Here is an 18,761-nt window from a genome sequence, read left to right on the forward strand (position 1 = left end):
ATGGTTATTATATTTGTAAATATTATATGGTTACTATTCTGATCATTACTTTCCTAAATAAAATGTAGCTAATTATTTTGACTACTTAATTGTTCATGTTTTCATTTTAATTTCTTGGCTATAATTACCTTAAAAAACATAATTGACTAAATCAAATAAATAGCTCTCTTAAAAAAAACGTTACTAATTTAATTACCAATAATTTAATGATAGTATTTGATGACATGACTTAAATTATCAATCCATATGGACCTTTCCTTAAAAAAAACAATTGAATTTGATATAAAATTTATGAAAAGATTTTTCTTATATTAAACCTATTTTTATAAAATATAACAATAAATAAATAGGCCACAGAAACTTAATAATTGTTTTAGTTAAAAAACAAACAATTGCACATTCATCTCTTTATTATTACATTTTATATTCTCTTCTCAATTCCATATTTCACTTTTATATCAAATTGGTTTAAATATTTTTAAAGATTCCAGTGGTGGAGGTAATATAAATTTTATGTAAAATATATTTCATTTATCAATTGTAAACTTAAAATTTTAAAACTAATTAATTTAAAGACTACACTATAATTGACAACTATAAAATTTTAAATATTGAATGTGTATGAATAATTGTTGAAGCATTTTTCCCAAAATGATTGAATCTACATAAAACCAAAATTTAATGTAATAAATGCTAAGCAAATGTAACCTAACAATCAAAAGAATATATAATAGGGTTTTAAACTACAATTGATAGATTTCAAGGTAAGTTTTCTACTTTTTTTATGTATTGACTATAATTTCTTTTGCAATGTTCTTTAGTCATTTGATTTTTTTTTAATTTAATTATATCAAATGATATATCTTAATTAATAACTTTTATGCAGGAATTGAGAAAAGTTGCTCATAATATAGTATTCAATCATAAGGTTTAACCATCAATCTTCATTTTTATTTTCTAAATTTTGATATCAATTTACTATTTCTCACAATCATTTTCATAGTTGTCTCTTTTATATTCCTATCCTGTTTCTTTCTACAATAATATGGTAAGGTTTTCTATTTGGTTGTTAATATATTTTTCTTAATTGATATTGGACACTCTTACAAATCACAATCATATTCATATTTATTTATTTAAATTTAATTTTTTTTAATTCGTATGGTAATATTTAATTGATTTGTTAATATAATCTGATAAAATTATTATAGGAATTTAAAAAAACAAACTTTTACTCCTAACAAATTAGACTAAACGTCAAATGACATTCCCACATTGATCCTCTAATTAATGGCCCTATGAGTATTACTAAATATTAAATATTTCCAAATGAGAGCTAAATAAAGAAATATATCACTGACATATTTTTTTTCTAAATATACTAATACCATATTTTAATAATTTTAAATTTCAATTAATCGGAGTTGTAAGATCGAATAAGTTCATAAAATTAGGGATAAATTATATACATTTTTTCAATAACCATATAAATTGTCCTTAATTGATAATTTGTATCAAATTGAGGAGGAAAATGAAATTTTATTGGAAAATTTGAATAAATTTACTACACCATTCAATCCATTTCCATTTTAAAAAAAATTATTATTAATTTATACACAATTTTAAAATTTCTAATTTATATTTTAATTTTTGTTTCATCTTAATTAATTATAAATTTTAAATAATTAACAATAATTTTCATTTTCATAATATGGAGTATAATTTAGTAGAGATTCTCAGATTTTTTTCCCAATGTATTTTTTTATCTAATTACCATATCTGTAGCTACAAAAGCTAACATTGCCTTTATTTGTAATAAGTTAACAATATTGACTTAAATTTCACATTTTATACCTACTAAAAGGGAAAACTGAGTATCGAATAAGGTAACAGCAAGAAAATCTATCATTAATAAAAACATTAGGTGATAAAAGTGGATTTAAAAAGATTTTATAGTAAGTTAACATATATAACAGCCAAAAAATAATTAGAATTGAATATTAAATATATATTGAAGAGGGTAACAACAAATAATATGTCATTAAAAAAAACGTTAGCTAATAAAAAAAGAGATTTGAAAAGATGTGTTTGTAGTAACGTTATAGTAAATAAGGTAACAACCAAAACTAATGAGTAGCTAGCAAAAAGGTTAGAAATTAATGTAATGGCATGGCAAATTTCTATTTAAACTCATGTTGTAGTTTGTTCATGCCATGATAATTATTTTTTGTGTTAGGATTATAATTTTGTTGATAACACGGCAGATAGACCATTTCAGCGTTGGTGGATAGTGATGCACATTTATCTTCCAACATTCAGATGGACGTCCACCTTCTTTAGACACATTTTGTAATTCACTTGCTATTTAACGGGTAATATTTGTTGGTATATATTCTTTATTTCTTGCTCTAATTTTTTTTGTAAATAACTTTAAAATGATGGATATGATTGTTTTAAATTCCCTTTTACTTATTAATTTAAAAGCTATTTGCAGGAGAATCCGACAACAGTTGGTAAAATAACTGAGGTTTGTATAGTTTTAAGAAAAATGAATGTTGTGAAAGAAGAATTAGCATATCTAATAGTATATATGTATAATGCTCGACTATTAATTAATGTGTTTTGAAAAAAAAAATTAATGTGTTTTGAATAATATAGGTACAAGAAAATAAATTGACAAAGCTATTTATCTATGGAAATTAACATACAGTTGAATCACATTATATGAGTACAAGTTTAAAGGAGACAAAAAGTTGAAAGAATTGATTATATTACAAAAGCTTCATACTTTATATTATGAATGCGAGTGTTTTTGATAGGAGACGGTGTGTGGTCCAACATAATAGTAAGATTATTTGCTTGGTAAAACAATTTCAATGTTTTAAAATATAATTTTTTATTAAGAATAAGGTGAACAATTATGAAGGAGACTAATTATTATGAATTATTTTACAAGTGCTTAGCTCTTTTTCTAAATAGTTTTTATTTGGAGATTATTGACTAAGAATTTTTTTGAATCGTCACAAATTTTGTATAAGTATTAAGAAAACAAGACAAGCTATAAATGACATAGTTGGAATCGTACAAGAAACAACGTCAGAACCCTTCAATGACTTAGAGTTATGCAAATGAATTTCACTTGAGCATCATTCTTCTTTCCATAATGAAGGAATCATATGTATTAAATTTATGAAGATTTAATGAAGAAAAGTAGGAGGTTTTTAATCATTTTTAAATATATGTATTTCAAATTTATAATTATATAATAAAAATATTTATTTATTTGAAATCATATGTTTATATTTAATCTTAAATCACATGTAACATTTATTATTCTTATTACTATTAAAGGATGACAAGTTTAGTATGCAACAAAAAAATAAATAGAAAAATAAAAATTACAAATTACAAATTATTGAAATAAATATTTGATATAAGTATATGCTTTAAAGAATTAATAACATATTAGAGATAAAAATTAATAAAAAGATTTACATAATTATTTATTAAATATATAATATATACTATTTTTCTCCATAAATAAATATATAGCATATTATAGTATTCATTTAGGAATTACACATTTATAATTTAATTTATTTTGAATTAATAATGAAATTATTAACTTAAAATTATAAACAGTTAAATAAAGAAATTATTATAGGATATAGAACATATGATTGATAATATAATTTATACTTTTCTTATTTGACACATTCCAATCCCACAATATTTTCATATTGTTTATAATTTTCATGGCATCACATTATTTATTTTGATGACCTTATTAACAAAAAGAAAAAAGGTATAATAAATTTTAATTGCAATTTAGAATTTAAAATAATAACTGGAAATATTTATTTAGTTTATTATGAAATTAATTTGGTATGATAGATGCAAATGAAGTTGTGTAAATAAAAAAAAATTAAAAATCTAGCGTAGAAAAGATAAACCTATAAATTTGAGATGAGTTGTTATTTGTTTTGAATAAACAAATACAAATATAACCTCTAAAGCAGTAGTATAAAATATTAAAATTTTAAAAATAGTTAAAAGAGGTGATCTATTTTTTAGTTTTATTAATTAAGAAATAGAAATAAAATTCGATACGAACATGAGTTGTGTATTATAAAACGTAATCTTAACAAGCCGTACCTTGAAAATTACTAACATTTAGAATTAACACTTATAATGAAAACTAATTTACTTATTTTATCTTTTGAAAACAATTTAATAGCTGCAAATATTTAACTAAAAAAATATTAATTTATCATAATACCTAAATATAAAATAAGTTACAATTAGTTCATAAACATAATTTTATAAATAAAAAATACAATCAAAATCTTACTAATTAAAATTTATAAAAAGTATTAATAAAAAATAAAATAAACAAAAAATGTGCAACGCACAGGTCTAAAGCTAGTATATATATAAAGCATGACATTTTTTCCAAATGATTGACACTTGACACTCTCTCATTCGTTAGTTAAAATCTTACACTCAAGGCAACTCTTCTATCCCTTTTCATATACAAAGATGGTTATGAATAATAAATTCCAATTTAGAGTTATAAATGCTTATATTTTCTTATTACTATACAAATGATATTTTCAAATTTAAAACTCCTCCAATATTTTCACTTTTAAATTGCTATAAACGTTCCAAAAAAAATAATAGATTATTAAGTTTATTAAGGTAACAATAAGCATGTATTTGGAGCTATAAATGTCAATATTTTCTAAAATATTCATCTCTTACTACGGATCATTAATTGTGTTTTATTATATTTAATTTTATATTTTTAGTTTTATGCAATTCAACTATATTTTTATATTTTTATATAATTCTATATTTTTATATTTCTATTAAAATTTAAATAAATTAAAACATTAATCTACTATCTATTTGTCACTCAAAATATAGATCTTATTTTAAAAAAAATATTTTCATAGACATAATAATAAATAAAAAGGTAAAAAGAAAATGGTGGCTATATGAACTGTCAATTTTTTTTTTTAGTTTTGAACTTCAAAGATATAAAATCTCACTTTAAAATAAAAGTAATAAATACACATAATTAGCATTTACGGTCATGTGAAGAGCCAAAAATAAGTTGCAATTAATAATGTCTTAGCAGGGTTGTGTTAATTTGTTACTAATAAAAAATCATTTAGCACTATTATTGATCTAATTTAGTTGTATTGCTTCTATCTTTTTAATTTTTTTTAATCTCTCATTAGATAATTTATGGCTATATGAACTGCCAAAAAAGTTTCAATTAATGTCGTTTTTAGCAGGTGAAGTGTGAAATATTGGTTATAAAAATAATTTAAAAAGAAAAAAAATTGAAAATAAATTAAAAACAATTGAATTTAAAAAAATCTTAGAATAAATTAGAGATTTTGAGTTTTAAATAAAAAAATATAAAATATCATTTTAAAATAAAAATGATAAATTCACCTAATTAGCATTTAAGGGTATGTGAACAGCCAAAAAAGAATTACTACAATTAACAACATTTGTAGCTGGAGTAATGTTAATTGGTGATGGATAACGAATCCTATTGTAAGTATAATGGAGCCGAGTTGCAGGAGATCCACTCTCAGGTGATACCGGACTCCCCCTGAAGATCCGAAGATATGAAGGAGACGCTGAATCTCTTAAGATTCAGTGACATGCTAATAAAGACCGAATCCTTAGAGATTCGGAGATATGCCTACAAAGACCGAATCCCACATGATCCGCCGAAAGCGCGTCAGGTCCGGGATTCGGGTAATCGACTAAGTATGGAAGTATTGTCCTATTCGGACACAAACACTACATATGGAAGGATAAGCTCTACTTTAGGAAGATAAGACTATTTAGGAAGACGTTCCTAAATAGGACTCTTATCAGATTAAGGTAGATCACGACAAATCAGGAGAATCTCTACAATATTACCGAATCCCTATAAAGTAGGATTCACCTGCCTAATACAACTCTACTAGGTATATTCGACTACTATAAAAGGAGCACGAGGTATGCCTAGAATCACAATTACATTCATATACTCAAAACGCTGCTCAAAGCTCTAAACTGACTTTAGCATCGGAGAGTTAATCGGACAACCACCGTCCGGTTAGCTTCTACCCTGTTTTGCAGGTCTTACTCACCGGTTCAGAAGGCAGACTCCATCAATTGGCGCCGTCTGTGGGAAAAGCTTAACTAAAACTTCAAAAGAAGGAGCTTTTCTGAACTCAAAAACAAATCTCATTGAAGAAGATGACTTCTGAAAGAGTAAACCTGAAAGACAAACAACCAATGGACCCAAAAAGCACTCTGGAGATAATCAACGTGACGGAAGACGGGCTTCACAACTCCAGGGAAAAAAGCAATACCGGAGGGCCCTCTTTTTCAACACCCCAATACCAAACTAATCCGATGAGGGGAAGCAACCCAATTGCTTTCAATCTGGGCACTGAAGAACAAGCACCAAACGTAGCAGCACAGGATCCACACAACGAAATACTGAAAAAGATACTAGAATCAGTACAGGCAAATCTTAACAGATTGGCTAGCGAAGCCAAAAGAACAAACGACAGGCACGAAAAAACTATGAAAATCCTAAGGGAATATTTCAGCCCTACAGCTCCCAGAAGAAGAGAAAGAACAGAAAACGCAAATCCAAGCCGACGAGAGACAAGGGCAGAAAACAATAAGAGCAAGGAACCCCGAACCAGAGGGAATGGAGAAAGAAACGAAGCAAGAAACCAGCGAGAAAATAGAACCAGCGACGAGGAAAGTCCGAACAGAGACAAATCTAACGAGGAATCACCAGAGACACCCAGAAATGAGCACAACCAGGAGGACGCCCGAAGCGGTTTGAATTCAAAGAGAGACGAACGGAGGGAGAAGGAAAAAGAAGACGCCCCGCCAAGGAGCAAGCGACAAGAAAGAGATGCAGAGAAAGAGCAAACTAAGAAAAAACACCAAGAAGGAGAGGGCGAATCGTCAGAGACACCCCAAAAAAGCAAGGCCACATATGTGGTGGAAGAAGATTTGGAAGAGAAGATCGCCAAAGCACTCAAAAAACTAAAATCTGAAGAATTGGATATAGACGATCTCAGGTTGAAAGGATCACCCCTCTCGCCCGAGATCATGGAGGAAACCATCCCACACAGCATGAAGCTACCGATCCTGCCAACTTTCAATGGGGAAGGAGACCCCCGAGACCATACTTCTAGGTTCACAGCGACCATGGGGCTACTCAGCGTATCAGACGCCATTCTCTGCAGGGTTTTCCCTACCACACTCACGGGCACGGCCCAGAGATGGTATAACAAATTAAAACCAGGCTCGATCAAAAGCTTCGCTTCGCTTTCAACAGAGTTCCTTAATAGATATCTCACAAACATCCCGGCTAAAACCACTACCAGCATCCTGAGAGCCTGCATCCAAGAAGAAGGAGAAACCCTGCGAAGCTACATCGAACGATTCAACAAGCAAGCTATGAAGATTGACAACCTGAACGTCGACATGGCGACGGAGGCATTGCGAGAAGGGACGCGATTCGGAAAACTGGTGGACAAGCTACTAGTCAATAAGCCCACGACTTTCTCGAACTTAATGGGCATAGCCCAGAAATACTTCGAGTTAGACGAAGGGCGAAGGGCGATCCGTGGAAAGGAAGCAAAAGGAAAAGAGTCAAAAGAGAGATCCAGAGAGAAAACCAAGTCCAAACCTGATGACAGGAGAGGAAGACCAGAGGAGAACAGACGATTCGCCCCCCAGACAAGATATGAATCGAGATATGATCCCAGAGATGACGAGAATAACTTCACTCCGCTAAACACCAGCCGAACTAATGTTCTCATGTGGATCAAAGAAAACGTCAAAAACGTGGTATGGCCACCAAAGATGAAAGCAGAGGTAAGAGACACCAGAAAATACTGCAAATTTCACGACGATTACGGACATGAAACGGATAGCTGCAGAGACTTAAAGGTCGAGATCGAAAGGATGATCGACACAGGCGAGCTGAGGAAATTTGTGGCCCGAAAAGAGAAGAGCAATGACAAGGGAGAAAAAAGAAACAGAGAAGACAAGCCGAAAGAGAAAGAAGACGAGCGCCCATCCAAAATTTTGGGAACCATACACATGATTAACGGTGGAGGACATAGCAGCTCCACGATCAGGAGAAAGCAGAGGAAGGAAGTAATGAACATACGAGAAACTCACATGCCACCGGTGATCTTCGATGTAGAAGACTATGAACACGTCAAAGCACCCCACAACGATGCTTTGGTAGTGACTACTATCATTGAAAATTGGAACATGGAGCGAATCCTAATCGACGAAGGAAGCGCGGTAAACCTCATGACGAACGCAACATACAAAATGCTTGGAGGAACGGCGTCAAGGCTACGCCGAGTCCCAATTCCGCTATCAGGACTCGGTGGCCCCTCCATCACTCCACTGGGAGCAGTCACCTTGGAAGTAATAATCGGCCCAGAAAGAGGAATAAACAAGAAAGTCATGTCACTGTTTAACATAGTGGACATGGAATTGACATGCAATGCCATCCTAGGAAGACCTTTCCTCCATGATTCGGCGGCAGTAACTAGCATAAGAGCGTTGGCAATGAAAGTACCAACCGAAAAGGGAGTAGTGACGCTGAGAGGAGACCAAGGAATAGCCAAGAAGTGCTATGACGAGTCAGTGGTGGATCTCCAAGAAAACAAGACCGAAAAGAAGGAAGAATAGGAACAGAAAACGACCCATCATCGGTAACGACTTTATGTCTTACCAGATGGCGTCAAATCTATCTTTAATATTTGTATGCCATCTTTTTATCAATAAAAGTTCAATTTTCCTACTATCTGATTAGCCAGACGAACCAATAAAGAAATAAAAATCAAGAACAGCCACGAATGATTAAATCAAAGATGAAAGAAGAAAAAATAAGTTAAAGATCAAACTCAAGAAAGGCAAAATCACCAAACAAGGCGAATCAACACGAAAAGGCTAATAGCCAAGAAAATGAGTTTAAATTAACTCAAGGCAAAATCGCCAAACTAGGCAAATCGCCGCAAAAGGCAGATAGCCAAGAAAAACGAGTTTAAATTAACTCAGAAAAGGCAAATCACCAAAAAAGAGTTTAGATTAACTTAACACAAAAGACAAAGAGTTTAGATTAACTCGAAATAAAAACAAAAAGAGTTTAGATTAACTCTATAAAAAGCAACGCCAAGAACAGGGTTTAGAATAACCCTCGAAGCAAGACAAGTACATAAACAAAAAATTGATATAAGGCAAAAGCGCACTTTCGAAGAAACACAAAGAAAATATATTCATGAATTGCGAATTACAAAATTCGTACATTAACAAATACAATCAAAAGAAAAACTACTGGACACGGTCCTTAGATATCTTGACAAGAAGGTCACGGGCGATGGCCTGGGGATCCAACCCATTAACTCCAGAAAGATCAATATCAGGATTCTGCTCCAGAAGTTTCCTCCCAATCGCAAGGCGATACTCGCTTATCAAAGCAGAATAAAAAGCTTTCGTATCCAGTAAACGGATGTGAAGACCTTCAACCTCCGACCTTAGCTTATCCCTCTCCCCACCAACAAGGGAATTGATTCGAATAAGCTCCTCGATCTCTTGAGTCAAGTCCTCGGTTTTCTTCTCGATCACTTTAACTTGGCGATCGTTAATCGCATCCTGCGCCATAAGCTGCGCCAAAAGGGAATCATGCTCTTCCAAAGATGCCTTCAACTTCGCCCTCTCAGACTCGGAAGTCGCCAAAAGAGAAGATAGACGCTCGACCTCCTCCTCGGCACACTGTCGGCGATCGTTCAATACCAGAACAGATTGAAGAGCCTACAAACACCAAAAACAAATAAGGAAACAACAAAATATAAAAAATATACTATATTCAAGAAAGAAAACACTTACAGAGAAACCATGAAAACAAGCCAGATCGGAAAGCTCCTGACCCGGCCTAGAACAAAACCACGTGACATCATCAGGAATCGCCAAAGTCCGGATATATTCCGCCAACACTCTAGGATTCAGCAAACTAGCGGGATCCTGACCTTCGACCTACTGCACCAAATCCGGGGCAGAAGAAGAGCTTCCAGGAAGACTCTCCCTCGATGGAGAACCATCACCAACTCGACGTCTCTTCCTAGACGGAGAATCCAGGTTTCGACCCAAGGAAATCTCTCCCGAATCAGCAACAGCCAGCCCGTCTGAATTCACATCCCCAACTCCCCCTGAGACAGTAAATGATGCTAGAGGGGGAGGTAGCGATGGAACCGCCTCGTCACCTAATGGATCAGCCGAGTCATCATCATTTACAACGATAACCTCATCACCCGCAGCCAACGCTACCTCGATGGGAGCGATGGGAATATCAGCAGGAACCACATCCACATCAACGTCGCCAGGAATAATGTTGGCGATATGAACGTCAGGACCACCCATCGGAACGTCCAAATCTACTTGAAACCCGGAAAGGAAATCGTCAGAAGAAGAAGACATCCTACAAAAGAAACATCAAAAAAGAACTTAAGCAAATTAATATACCTTGAACAAAAGAGTAGCAAAGATCCGCCAAGCCTCGAGGAGGATCCTCCAAAGGAAACCACCGACGCCGAAGATGACTATTGACCAAGACATCTAGAACGGGACGCGATATAGCACCACAGAAAGATATGTCGAAAGCAAGTTTTGACTCAGATAAACTTAAAGGAGACGGACAACTCCGAACTTGGTGAGAAGAAAAACCATCCGAAAAATGAAGAAAAGCAAATTTATGGTAAACAATAAAGAAACGCCTCCGCCAGCGACTGGTTAGGCAAGGAAGATAAATACGAGATCGCCCTTCTCTGCCAAGGGCGAAAACGAAGCAACCATCGCACTTCCTAAAGTCTACGAAATGATACAACACGTTGAGAGAAGGGGCACAACCCCGAAGTCTACACGCCTCCGAAAAGGCGAGCACTACTTTAATCGTACCGTGATAAAGTTGTCCCAGAGCAACCTTTAAATCCCTGCACACTTCTACTAAAAATGAGTCTAAAGGAAACCTAAGACCAGCAGCAAATTGCTCTTCAAAGAGAACCGCCCTACAAGAAGATCCCGGAGAATCGGAAGCATTCATATCGGCACCGGGTAATATTACCCTATAATCAAAAGGAAAGCTATACTTAAAATATATATCTAAGACTTCACTCCTACGAAGCTTGGATCTGGTAAAAGCCATAGCAGCGCATGCATCTTCCACTCGACTAAGAGGCATCCTAGAACAGGAAATCACAAATATAAATACAGAATAAAGATCAAACAAGAAATATATTGAAGAACACATCGAAGAACACCAAGTACAGAAAGGGAATTTCCAGAACAATGATCATGAAGAACATATACAAGGAAGAAAACCATATTAACATCCAAGTAACAAAAGAGAACATACCTGAAAAATCTAGATAAAACAAGTCACGAAGAACCAAATAATCAGACAAAGAACGAAAAGGAAATAGCTGTAAGAAATAAGAACAAATTCGAAAAGCAAGCAAGAGGGAAAAGAAGAAATGCAAAGAGATTAAATACAAAGAGTTTTTGAATCATTAATCGTTAAATCACTAAATGCCGACACGTGGCAACACAGAATCTTACTAAAGAAGAAACGTCACCCACAAACATATGAAACGACTCGCCCGGAATACAAAGCGACTCGCCCGTATAAGAGAACTCAGCTCCAAAAGAGCTAAAATCCACTAAGGCATAAATACCAAACTACTTCAGCTCACTTGCGGGGGGGGCTAATGATGGATACCGAATTCTATTGTAAGTATAATGGAGCCGAGTTGCAGGAGATCCACTCTCAGGTGATACCGGACTCCCCCTGAAGATCCGAAGATATGAAGAAGACGCTGAATCTCTTAATATTTAGTGACATGCTAATAAAGACCGAATCCTTAGAGATTCGGAGATATGCCTACAAAGACCGAATCCCACATGATCCGCCGAAAGCGCGTCAGGTCCGGGATTCGGGTAATCGACTAAGTATGGAAGTATTGTCCTATTCGAACACAAACACTACATATGGAAGGATAAGCTCTACTTTAGGAAGATAAGACTATTTAGCAAGACGTTCCTAAATATGACTCTTATCAGATTAAGGTAGATCACGACAAATCAGGAGAATCTCTACAATATTACCGAATCCCTATAAAGTAGGATTCACCTGCCTAATACAACTCTACTAGGTATATTCGACTACTATAAAAGGAGCACGAGGTATGCCTAGAATCACAATTACATTCATATACTCAAAACGCTGCTCAAAGCTCTAAACTGACTTTAGCATCGGAGAATTAATCGGACAACCACCGTCCGGTTAGCTTCTACCCTGTTTTGCAGGTGTTACTCACCGGTTCAGAAGGCAGACTCCATCAATTGGTAATCAAAATTGATTAAAAAATAAAAAAATTGAGAATAAATTTCAATTAACCAAATGTAAAATCTCACTTTAAAAATAGAAATTAGTCTTACATTTTTATTGATTAGTAATTTGGTATTAACGTTATAAAAATGGTAGTTATTATTAATTATCTATTGGTATGTAAGGAAATTAGATACATAAAAATTAAAATGATAGAATTATTCTTACTTTGTTTACTTATTTGTTGCTAAAGGAATTAAATTAAAATTAATAGTAAATATTAAAATTATAGAATTGTAGAATATTAAAAATTTAAAATAGTTATATGAAAATAAATAATTATATAAAATTAAAAAATATAAAATTGGCATCAGATAAATAGATTTGTTAATCTTATTTGTAAAATTGATAGTATAATATAGAAATAATTAACTCAAATTTATGTTATTTTATTTTTCAGTCAACTCAGTTATAAATGATAATTACTACTATATAAATCTAATTTAAAAATTATTTTTTTACATGCTAATAAGTACCACTTGCTAAAGACTATTTATATTTTTTTTGGTAACCGATACAATTAAATCGGTTTCCTTAAAATATTGAAAACCTACAAAAAAAATTAATATGCATTAATGTTGAAATGAAAAGTTTGCCTATAAAGTATTATATATTTTTATATATTTATTCTTCTTTTCAGGTAAGTTTTTTGTTTTTTCTCTTATTTGCTATACTTTTTTTGTTTTACCATTGTTTAGTTAATTTCTTCTTCTTTGTTCTAAATGGTGGATTTTGTTTTAATTTTTTGTTTAATAATTGCAGGTTTATGTATCATAGAGAATGTAGAATTAGGCTAAATGAAATTGAGCAATACTACAAAAAGTTAAAATTCAAATAAGTTCTTCGTTTTTTTTTTATTATAGATCATATGCATAAAATATTCATTTTTTTTCCTAAAATTCATGATCATATCTTTTTTGTTGTATTATATATTTTCATATATTTATTCTTCTTCTCAGGTAAGTTTTTTGTTTTTTCTCTTATTTGCTATACTTTTTTTGTTTTACCATTGTTTAGTTAATTTCTTCTTCTTTGTTCTAAATGGTGGGTTTTGTTTTAATTTTTTGTTTAATAATTGCAGGTTTATGTATCATAGAGAAATGTATAATTAGGCTAAATGAAATTGAGCAATACTACAAAAAGTTAAAATTCAAGTAAGTTCTTCGTTTTTTTATTATAGATCATATGCATAAAATATTCATTTTTTCCCCTAAAATTCATGATCATATCTTTTTTGTTCAGCGATGGAGAAGTCTTTTTAGAGAAAGACTAAGGTATTGTAGGTATTAGTAACACTGAATTTGTTTATACTACTGATAAATAAATAATATTTATTTATTTGGAAAATTCTATTCGGTTGTGCAATTTATGGTTCCTTATATTTATTAAAATTTAATTTTGTTTAATAATGAATTTGACCATAAACTGACAAAATTGCTATTTAATTATTCTTACCATATTTGTAGATCTCCAGTTAAATTAAACTAAATATTAAAAAAGAAAATTAAAATAAAATTTAAAATATGCATAATGTTTTCCAAAAGGTAATATATTTTGACACTTCTCACTCTTTAAATAATTCACATACCAAATTTCTTGACTAATTGTCTTAATTCTTAGACATGTTAATTACACTAGAAGGTATTACGGGTTGGGAGCTCTATGAATCCTGCATGCATTTCCATTTCGTACGCCTACAAGCCGTTTAGAGTCTTGAGGTAAGCCTGGGCTTGAAGACACTGAATTAGCCTAGAAATGGATGCATCTTATTGCTATCTCTCATGACCCTTTTGGTCTCCGGTCTAAAAAGCATTTGTGGCATTTTCAAGATATATTTTTCTTTATTTGACATTTATTACTTTTTTTTATGAATAGTATGTATATTAAAAGCCAAAAAAAAATGGCAAAAACATTTATTACTCTTTAAATAGTTTCCCATCAAATCCCTTAACTAATTGTCTTAAATTTCAAATATGCTAATTCCATTGATTATTTTTAAAACTTAAAAAAATGACAAAAAAAAACGATTAAAAGCAAACAGAAAAACATCTAAAAGTAAAAGAAAACAAAAAACTATTCTATGTATTAGCTAGAATGGAAATATTGAAATTTCGGTTAATGAGGGATAGTCATAAGCATTAGATTATTTAAAATTTAATAAAGATAGAGATTGAAATTCTTATCAATCTTTTTTTAAAATATAAATAAATCATTCAATAAAAGATATTATAAATCTATATGTATTTGAAAATTATGCATAACATTTGTTATTATCTAATAAAAAAATATTGAGGATAAATGGTAAAAAATATTAAAAAATCAGTGTTTGTTTATATTTAATGTGATATATATATATATATATATATATATATATATATATATATATATATATATATATATATATATATATTTTACATTATTATTTCTACTATTTTTTATTAAGTGAATTCTAAAAATTCAATAAAAAAATTTATTACCAATACAAAATTTAAATAAAAACCGTGCAACGCGCTGTGTTAAATCATTTTTACCGGTTAATCACAATTTTGACCAAAATAAATTGAACCAATATCTGATCCAGTCACATTCAATTTTGACATAATTTTGGTTCGATCGATATGTTAATATTGTTTTTAATGCAATTTGGAATGATTTAAATTCTTATTTAATATAATATGTTAATAGATTTTTTAATAAAACCTGGGTTTAAGCGTATTTATAGATGCGTGGGATAATATGGCGTTACCCTCTGGCGACTACCATCGCCTGAACCCTAACAGCTCCAGGAATCCACCGTCAGCAACAGTTCAGCAGGCCAGAACTAGCCCAGATCATCACTCAGCACCATCTACCATCCTTTACTTTGAAAACTACCCGGAACAATGGTTTTATTCGGATTTACAAAGGGCTTTTGCAAAATACCACGTTCGAGGAAGAGTTACTATTGCTCGGAAGAAGAATCGATCAAATAGACGCTTTGGATTTCTTCATCTTGATCCAGAACAAGATATTCGAGATTCTCTTTATCGATTGAACAATGTTTACATTGGTTCAATGAGAATTAGGGCTTTCGTCTCTAAGTTCCCAAACCCTAAACCTAATCTCATGCAACGTCCGAAACCTGTCACTACCTCCACGCAATCCGTTCATTCAAGAAATCATGAGTTCTTACCATCCTTGAGAGATTCGCGATCCTACGCCCAGGTGGTGAACAAGACTCCGATTGTTTATGAACCAATGATGATTCGAAGCCGTCCTTCTTCATGTATTGTTACTGTGACGATGCTGCCAAACCTTTTTAAGGTTGCTTCTTATCTTCAAAATCATGGTGTCCTTTATGAATCATTCTCTTTACTTGGTGGAAAATTTGTACTATTAAATTTTTTCAACGAGGAGGATAATGTTCAATTTGGCAAGCTGTTTCCGAAGTTGAAAGATTTCTTCTCCATCATTAAGCCATGGGAGGGGGACTTTAATTCCGGGGAGAGATTTACTTGGATTAATATCTCAGGGGTGCCATTGATAGCATGGGAAGAAAGGTTCTTCGACTTTATTGGACAACAGGTCGGCGACGTAGCATCAGCTCATCCGTTTTTAGCTTCCAAAGATCGTATGGATTCAGGATCTGTTCTCATCTCAACAAACTCAGGCCGTATTGATTGTATTTTAACAATTTCAATCAATAAGAAGCTTTTTAACATTCATGTGAAGGAATCTGACTTACCTGTCTTGTGGGATAATACACTTGAAGAATGCTCATCATCAGATTCAGAATCGGAGGGACTGCCAAACATCTCCTACACAGATAATTCAACCAGCAAACAGCCTACTATCGCCATTAATTCAGAAAACATTGAAGTCATCAACCCCCATCAGCTCATTACAACAAACAGTACAGCTACACTACAAAACCATATCAGTTCAGCTGCTCAAGATTGTCCGGCTGACAGCTCTGAAGTTAATTCAATCAACTCTCAAGCTACCTTTGCAAATCCAGACTCCTTTTTCATTACGCAGCGCAAGAAGATCAAACATATTACACCAACAGGAGCCCTTCAATCCTGTTCTCAGAGATCAGTTTCTGTCGAAACAGATGGTGTTATTCAAGAATGCAATTCGCAGCTTAAATCGGAGGCAAAAAAAACATGGGAGATAGGCATGCGATTGGGTCTATTCTCAGCTGAAAATCAAGACGAAATTCTTCGGCTTTTGATACAAGCCTTGGACAAGGAGGTACCTGTAATCTGATTTTTCAGACTGAACTCTTGGTTTTTTACTTTTTAATGATTAGTCAATTAAATTGTATGGCATGGAATTGTCGAGGAGGTTTAACTTTTTCAAGGAAACAGCGTATTATTAGATCATTTGTGTCTAAAAATCAACTTTCTATTCTTGGGTTGATCGAGACTAAGAAGGAAATGCTGGATGATTTTCTAATTAGTCGTCTGTGGCCTTTTAACGATTACGAGTATTGCTTTTCTCCTTCACTAGGAGCATCAGGTGGCTTAGTTTGTATTTGGGATGCGTCTGCTCTCACTCCAACTCGTATAATCTCTCATCCTCGGTGGATTTGTATTGATTTTGAGCTTTCTTCAATCCAAATCACATTTATCTTGGTTTATGGTTGTTCTAATGCTTTTGACAGATCTTCTTTATGGTCAGATATTTTGCCAGAATTGCAACGAGATAGAGCATATATCATAATGGGCGACTTTAATGAAATATTGCATCCGGAAGAAAGGCTGAACTTTGTAGGCTACACATCAGGAATGCGTGATTTTCTGGAGTTCATTCCGAGCTCAAACTTGGCAGAAATTGAATTACATGGGCGCTATTTTACTTGGCAGAACACCAACTCGAGATCGAAGATTGATCGCTGCTTCACTTCACCTTCTCTTTTCACTATCTGGCCGAACTTAACTTTGCAAGCACTTCCGAGAAGCTTTTCAGACCATGTCCCTCTCTTATTCAAGTCGGACTTGGTTATAGATTGGGGTCCCAAACCTTTTAAATCTATAAACGCTTGGTGGAATGATCCATCTTTCGTTTCTCTCTTAAGCGATTCTTGGTCGGATATTTCAGCTAAATTACCAGATGCCAACTTAGTGGTCAAGCTTAGAGAGCTTCGCAGTATCATCAAAGTTTGGAATAAAAATTCTTTCGGCAACTTGAACACCAAACTTGAAACGATTCAGGCAGAAATTCAAGTCTTAGAGGCCGATATGGACAGAGGGGCGGTTGCAGATGCAGTTTCGGAAAAATGGGCAGGTCTTCATGCAGATTTTTCTTTGGTTTCGAAACAATTGGAATCACTTTGGCGGCAGAAATCAAGAATCAATTGGAATTTATATGGAGATAAAAATACAAAGTTTTTTCACACTATAGCTTCTGTCCACTCTCGTAGCAATTTGATAACAGAGATTATGGTTGATAACCATTCTTATTCTTCTCCAGACGATATCAGGCATAATATCCAGATTTTCTACAAACAATTGTACAAACCGAATTCTCCTGCTGTCTTTTCCATTGAGCATCTGCCGATTAAATGTCTTACAAATGACCAAGCAGCTGATTTGGTCAGCATGTTTACGGATGAAGAAATATTTGGTGCTTTGTCGGGTATTGATGAAAATAAGGCTCCGGGTCCAGACGGCTTTAATTTCTTCTTTTACAAGAGGGCATGGAGTATTATCAAACATGACTTTCTGAGCTTATTTTCTAAATTTTACCATACTGGATTCTTTCCGCCAGGGTTAAATACAGCTTTCTTAGTTCTCATTCCAAAGTTCAAAGGTGCTTCTGATATCAAGGATTTTCGGCCAATCAGTCTTATCAATGGCGTCTTCAAACTTCTCTCAAAAGTTTTGGCAAACAGGTTATCTCCTCTTCTTCCTTTAATTATTTCGGAAAACCAATTCGGTTTTATTAAAGGAAGAAATATCCATGATTGCCACATGATTGCTTCTGAGTTAATCCACTTAATCAATAAAAGGAAAGATCAAGTTTTTCTTATTAAGCTTGATTTTAAGAAAGCTTTTGATACTATTTCATGGGATTTCATTTTGAAAATGTTATCTAAGATGAATTTTGACAAAAAGTGGATTGAATGGATAGCTTCCTTCTTTGACTCATCTCAGTTGTCAGTTTTGATAAATGGTAGTCCTTCTAAGAATTTTAATATGGGCCGAGGGGTTCGACAGGGAGATCTGATATCTCCAATGCTATTTGTTATGGCAGTCGAAGGCTTAAAAGCCATCTTTTCGCA

Source organism: Mercurialis annua, linkage group LG2 (genome assembly GCF_937616625.2).
Source record: "Mercurialis annua linkage group LG2, ddMerAnnu1.2, whole genome shotgun sequence".
Lineage (NCBI taxonomy): Eukaryota > Viridiplantae > Streptophyta > Magnoliopsida > Malpighiales > Euphorbiaceae > Mercurialis > Mercurialis annua.